A 7,648-nucleotide genomic window follows, 5' to 3' on the forward strand; every position below is an offset into this window, starting at 1 on the left:
AAAAATGAAATCTGTCCTGACCTATTCTGTCTTTGAGCAAACCCTGTGTCCGTACTTTCCTGGCAGTTCTGCCCTAAGCCCCTGCCTGCTCTGACCCCTTCAAGCTGAAGTCCGGACATAGTCAGGATGTCAGGCAGAGGCAATTATCTTAAAGAAGACACAGGCAGGATATTTCTATAACTTAATTAAATCACCACATCCCCAATAATGAGAAGAGGCGTCTCCCCAAACCAGGAATTTCAAGGTCAGACAGTGACCCCTCTCCGTACACCCGAAGGTCCATGCATTGTGCTACCTTCTGGTCAGCCCACTGCTGACATCTTGTGGTGGAGAAACAGAGCCCTGTTCATTTCCTAGTTCATATCAAGCCAAGGGGCCAAACTGTTGGGGAACTGCCAAACACACCCTACCCTCAGCCCCTTCCAAGATCCCCTTGCAAAACCTGCAGCTGAATCCACAGTGCTAAGATTGTTGACAGCTGGTGACCCCACCCCAAATTCCTGTGGGCTTTGCTGAATTTTCTCTGGACTGGAGTTACCCAGCTCCTGCCAAGCCAGGGCAGCAGTCACACGCCCTCTAGGTGGCACCTGCTGTCCGAAGAAGCTCACACATACAGCCCTCTCCAAAGAATGGACATCGGAAATAAAGATTTACCCATACAAGTCAGCCTGAGCTAGACGCTTCAGTGGTGGGTCTACTTGGGGACACTGTTTCTGCAGCCATGGGAAGTGAGTGGGCTTGAGAAGGAGGTCATAGGTCGTGTGGCAAGTGGCCTTCGGTAAATACCATTAAGGTAAATGACACTTTAAAGGCAGAGGTCACCAAGGGACTTGTTTGGTGGCAGCAAAGTAGCACTTGCAATTCTGAGGAAGCCCCCTAGTCAGAGGAAAGGGGCACCTGCTGTCTGAATAGAGGGTTCTGCTCAGCTCAGGCATCTGACGGCGGTGCCTTGCGGTTTTAAAATCTGGCGCGCAAGAATTTCAGCTCAAGGTACCTTTAATATTATTTTGAGTGGGGATCCCCAGCATGGCTGTTCCTAATTAATTAGCCTTGTAAGAATTCGGGGTGGATCTATTGGAAAGCATCATTAGAGCCAGGGGTCCAGAAGTACGTTCCCACCCAGCAAATGAATGGTCTAGCTTTCTTACAGTGTGGTCTGCAAACATTCTTATATCGTGAGCACATGGTCTTATTAAAGGGTTCAGCGTATTGGTGGTGGTCTGAGGCACGGAGATGTGTACGTCCACCCGTTTGAACAATCACAAAACAAAGTGGCAAAGGGTCTAACTGGAACCTGTTGTGTAGTTCTCTCGGATCACGGACAGAGATCTTTGCCCGGAAGGAGCCTGAAGCCCTGCTTACAATGGATAGGAAATAAACGGAAACGAGGGTAATGAGGATGGAGGGACCTTGCACACCTCGTGAGCAGCACGTGACCAAGCCTTGGTCCCAGGGAAGGCGGAGCCCGGCCCTTACAGCCCAGCCAGCTCTGTAAGAGGAGAAGGCTACTCTGAGGACTAGCCTGCGGTTTTCATTTGATCCAAAAATGGATCCAAAGCTCTGGTAATCTCATCCTGTCCTTCCAAAGAAGTAAGAGGTCAGGTCCTCAGACAGGGAACGCCCAAGGGGTTCCTGGGCACGCACCACAGCAGGCCCGCGGGGAGGGCTCTGGAAGCCGCAGGGCAGGGAGTACCCACAAAAGCTGACCCAGAGTTTGTGTCAGAAAATTACTTTCTTAATAACAGACTTTTAAAAGCAAACATAATTCTTATTTCTGTCTCTTTTTCCTTTCCGTTTTCTTGAAGCTGTTTCTTTGCTTTGCCTCTTGTTGGTTAGAGCTTACTGAGATAAAGTCCCGCTTTGTATATAGCTCAGACTGGCATCATAGTGAGTTCCAGAACAGCGAGGTCTATGTAGAGAGAGATCCTGTCAGAAATAAATAAATTGAATAAGTAGCTGAGTGGGGTGGTGTTCTGTGAGTTAAAGGCCAGCCTGGCTTACATACTGAATTCCAGGACAGTCAGAGCTATGTAATAGAGAGACCCCTTCTTAGAAACAAAAGAAAACAACAGCAACTGAGTTGATACACAAAGCCAGGTGCCGTGGTAGACGTCTGTGATCCCAGCCCTAGATCGGCTAGAACGGGGGCCTCTAAGCATGTCTCAGCCTGGGCTACACAAGAAGACTCTGCCTCAAAACAACAAGAGCAATAGAATTTAAATAATTATATGAAAAGAGAAAAGTAGGGGCCAGCGAGATTGGCTGAGCAGGTAAAGGCACTTGTCGCATAAGCCTGGTGACCAGAGTTCAATTCCTACAATCCACATAAAGGTGGAAGGAGCTGCCTCATCAAAGGTGACCTCTGGCTTTTACACATACACTCTGACTTGTGTGTATGTGTGCACACGCTCCTAAATAAAAGAAAAAATAAATATAAAGTCATACACACTACACACATATTATGTTTCAATTATTTTCCTACATTGCATTAGCATCTATGGTCTTTTATTATATCTGAATATGACATAATGGCATGTCACTGCACAATGTCCTCAGACAGCCTGAAATCCAACATGGTAGATACTCATCATGGCTAAAGTGCCTGGAATTTTAATAGGATTAAACTTAGAAGTGTATCGAGTCTGGACTAGATGGTACAGCTATTCAGAGCATGAGGAAGATCCAGGTTTGAATTCTTAGAACCCTGTGGTGCCTCTCAACCATCTGTAACCCAAGTCCAGGGTATCTGGTGCCCTCTTCTGGCTGCTGTAGGTACTGCATGTATGCGTTACACAGACACATATGTAAGCAAAACTGCCTCTATACATAAACTGAAAAGTGCATCCTATCTGTGTTGGTGTATTGTGACTAGCCCAGATGTTTCAGGAACTACTCTGCTAGCATTTGAAAATCATCGCCTGATTTAGAAGTCACTCGTGCCATTGATGAATGTGCCAAGTTTCAACCTGCGCATTTAAGGTTTCCTTTTAACCGATACATTAACGTTTAAGGAGACATTACTCAACATTTATGTCTGAGCCATACTCCATCACCATTTGCAGCCAGGCACAGTTCCAAGAGCTCAGCAAAAATCAACAAGTTGCTTCAGGGAGAGCTGAATGGGCTCTGTGAAATTTAGAACAAAGATTGTTGGTATTTTATTATTATTTCTAAAAGCAAGCGCTATACATCCTGTATTACGGCAGCGTTTATAATACACATATGTGCACATGTCTATGTATTTTGCCCCACAGAGGCCACAGTTGAACATTTCCTTTTATCTGACTATAAACATTTAACATTATGTTATTCGACATTATGTCAGAACGACATTCTTTCTCCCGCATTGTTTTGCCAGGCACCCCTACATTCATGGAACACAGCTCATACCCACCAAAGCAGCAAATACTATGGTTGTTTAAATTGCCAAGAGGGGCGGGTGAAAGGAGCAAAGAATTGAGAGCCTGTGACACTGCCAGTCACATTTTATCTGCTACTGCTTAATGGTAAAATTACCTGGTGTCAGCAGCGAGGGCACTGGGCGGTGTGAACAGTCCAGGAGGGCTTTCTGACTCTCAGACGTCATCGCATGCACACATAAGTAAGGAGCCATCTTGAATGAAGGGCGGCACCACAAGAGGATTTGACAACGGGAATGCACCCACCTAGGGACGTTTGCAATGTCATCTATGAGACCGAAGGTGGATCTGAAATGCTGGTATATTTTCGATGGAGGTTGCTCGGCATGTAGGCAGCCAGGCAGAAAGGAGAAGACTCACCCAGAAAGGATGTCTTCCTAGCCAGGCCACTTTGAGATGGCAAGACACCATTCTGCCTGTTGCCATGGCAGTGAATAAGATGCTGTAATGATGCTCCTTACTACTGCTGCCCTGAGGTCCCCAGCTCATGCCCCGCTCCTCTGCATCCAGCCTCTCCTACGCCATGAAGCAGCTCCGGCCCTGAATTCTCCCAGGAGGCAGGACACAGCTCTCCCACTGGCTTCATCACCCAAGCGGAGGCTGCAGCGTGCTGACCCACACATAATAGGAATCACTTCAGGGCTGAGAGCACCTTGGTAGCCTCCTCGGTGTTGGGTAGAAAATGGTTAATCAGGGAGGGCCCTGAGCTCCCACAGCTGATTAATTACGCGGCACAGGAAGCACAGGGCTCGACTCTGCTCCATGGGGGAATCCATTTTCAATTCTGACCTCAATATGGAAGTTAGTCTTCTGGCCAAAAGCAGGGTACAACCTCCTAACCCTTGCAGCACAGCAAAATCCAGAGCCATGGGCAGAGCGTCACCTGGGACAGCACAGGTATCCTGAGGGAGGAGGTGTGTCTAAGTGGTGCAGGGAGGTGGCCCTAAGCAGATCCCCACTGGGAAGCAGAGGAAGGCCAGGAATGAGAGCATGCTGCCCGGTGGGGAGCAGGACTAGTGGACCCAGAGAAGGACAGCAGACACTGGGAGAGTCCAAGCCAGGCATGGCAGCTCAGCCTGCTAGTCGAAACTATCTAGGAAGCCGAGGTGGGAGGGTGGCAGGTTCAAAGCTTGCCTGGACCACGTAGCAAAACTGTATCACAAAACTAAAATAAAATAACTCAAATTAAAAGAAGAAGGGGCACAAATCTGCGGTAGAGCATTTGTCTGCTGTGCATGATCTCCGGGCTCAGGGGACAACAACCTTGGGGTTTCAGGCATACCAACTCACACCACCAGCAGTGTCACCAGCAAGGAGCATGGGGACAGAAGGTACCTGGGAATAGTCCAGTGGGCTTTTGTTTTTCATTATAGTCTGTATTTTTATTTTGAGATGCTATTCTTTTAAGCCACACACATGGGGATTTTTTTTTATTCAATTTTTCTTTTTTTCTTTCTCCTTTTCTTTTCTTGAGTTCCAATTTGAAAAGCCCTACTGGAAATAGTTGTAGATTGATAACTGGCCCAGAAAGACCCTGAAATCATTATGGTTAGACTTGGAATCCCATGCTTACGATGAGCAGCCCCTTCCCTTCCTATGCTATCGGGTGAGATCTTCGAAATATGTTTCCACCTAAGTGTGAGACACACGTTCACGTGTTCTTTTCTGACCCAACTAGGAAATAGGAAGCCCCAAGGCATTCACATCTAAGAGTACCCATGTAGGTTACAATGGTGACAGAGAGCTGAAGATGCAATGGTGACCTGAGGACAGGAGGCCATCGGCAGAGCAGCCATTCTTAAGGGGTTACCGTGGAGACACAGAGGCAAGATGCTGTTACTGGGAGGATGTCTGAAGCAGAAACAAAGAGATAGAGAGATACCTCCCCCCAAGCCTCTCATTGACTGAGCTCAAGTCACCTGGTCACACAGTGGGGGGAAATGAGCGACAGAGCTGAGGACGCACAGTTCCAGAGCCATTGCGCTCTTGACTGATCCCAGAAGTAACCTCAGTGATAGTTATTAGAATCTGCCTATCCCTGATGGAGACATAGAGCCTTGAAGACGTGACAGACCTCCAGAGCCAACGACACAGCAGTAATTGGTAGAGCTGAGACACGAGAACTTAGCCTTTCCATCTGTCCACCTTGCTCTGTCTGTTCTCCTGCCTTGGCCTCACCATGCTATAGAGTTCAGGGACTTCTAACAAGACAACATGGCACTTCAAAGCTGGTTCGATGGTAGGGCTTTCTCAACCCACTGTTCCTTCCCATGCCAGGAACCAGTCAGGGTGCCACATGGTGTTCTGGCACCAGGGGCTGTCATTATAAGCCTGGACCATCAGTCAGGGAGGTGGGCTTGTGGAAGGCCTACCCCAAGCTCCCCGAGCCTACATTAGAGGCCTCTGCATGCTCTTCAGAAGGACAGAGCAATGGGCCAGCATGTGGGCTATGCCAGCTCATTATCTGGGCCTCCTTCTGCTCTCTGGTAGGCCCAGCCTTGCTGGACAGCCTGCATTCTGTGTTCTGGTATCAAATGGCCCAATTCCTCCTCTCAGCGGGACTGGCATTCAGTTGATTCTCAGGCTTCCATTTGGCTCATAAAACACAAACATCTGCTGGGGTTCTGGTTGGCTTGCCGAAGGCTTCAGAGCCGAGAGGGATGGAGAAGAGGTTAGGAGAGGCAGAGAGAAGCAGGAGAGTTAGTTAGACACTGAGGGGTGGGGGAGCCTGAGTGGAGCCAGGGCGCTGGGTAGCTCAACCCCTGCCACCCAGTTCCTAGGCAGAGGAAGAGGAACTCTCATGGGTTACACTGGAACCTGCCTTCGTCGCTCAGCTGCCTCCCAACTGTTCTTTTTCTCACCAGTTGGCTATTATTTTCTAACGAGTTTTGATAATTACTTTATCAATCAAGAAAGATTAAACAAAAGCCTAAAAATACAGCTGAGTGAGTTGCTGGAGCCAACCCATCTCCAGTACTCCGGTTTGGGGGGATCTTTATTACAGATGATTGGGAGCAAAAAGGCCCACTCCTCTCTCACAGCCAGTTCAGTAGTGTCCAGCAGTCCAGCAATCCATTCTACCCACTTCGCCCCTGGTAAGAGTCAAGGGACTCCTGGAAGGTTAGGCTGGGTCAGCTATGCAAAAATACCTCCCTGTCCAGCCTCCTTATTAGAAGGACACTCCAACTTTGCTTTGCTTACGTAATCAACAAATTACTGGGTCAAGAGTTGAGAGAATACAGCATCACGTGCTTCCCTCAGAAAACAGGAATACAGGGGGAATTTGTTCTATTGTAACGGTTTAGGAAGAAAAAGTGCCCATTACTGAATGATAGCTCGCAGTTCAGAAGCCAAATGTTGTCTAGTTATGGCCTCTGAGTGACTGGACAGAAACCGGCTCGTTAACCTCTTCGAATGTGTCACAGAGGGGCCCCAGACCGCCCACGTTTGGCGGATGGGGGATGAGGAGAAGGCGACCCCCCAGGGAAAAGGCCTGGTACTGAGTCAGGGAAGGCACTGCCTGTCTTGGTTTGAGCCTAAGTCCTAAATCTGTGACTCGGGACTGAGAAGTCATTAACGGAAATCAGTCCAGTGATGTGTGGACTTCTGCCGCGCCCCTTCCCGAGTTTGCACCTCCCTGCCAAGAGGGGCGTGGAGCTTTGCACCAATGAAGAGCAGCACGGGGCTGACTGCAGTGACTGTTCCCCACACCCCATAACAGATACCGTAGGGACCTCAGACCTGAAGGAAACCATCCAAATTATGGCTGCTCATGTAAAAGCCATCAGGAGACTGAGGAAACGATTCTCCATATGGCACCCCGAAGCGTCCAAAAGCTATAGAGAAAGGCACTTGGAAGGAGCGCTTCCCTCTCGGGAGACAAGGAAGGTGGAAGGAAGGCAAGCGTCTGTGGCAACCTGGAAAAGACACTCCTCTCAGTGCCCTCCCCCTCGCATCCCCAGGGGTGGCCTGGAGGATCAGTCTGTGACAGCCTGGGGCCGCAGGGTCACTGCCTCTGGCTGCACAGGCTTTTCCATCAACTGGGCTTATGTTTTCTAGCAGAAATGAACTCTACAGTTACATTGTGTGGAGGCTTCAGGACACACTTTGCCAAATGGAAAAACATTTGGAGGTTGGGGAAAATATCTTGCACATAAATTACTGAAGGCGCAGAGAATCTAAACGAGGGTTGAAATCAGAAGCCAAGGAAAAGCCAGAAGGATGCCAAA

The sequence above is a fragment of the Mus caroli genome, chromosome 10, assembly GCF_900094665.2.
Source record: "Mus caroli chromosome 10, CAROLI_EIJ_v1.1, whole genome shotgun sequence".
In the NCBI taxonomy this organism is placed as follows: Eukaryota; Metazoa; Chordata; class Mammalia; order Rodentia; family Muridae; genus Mus; species Mus caroli.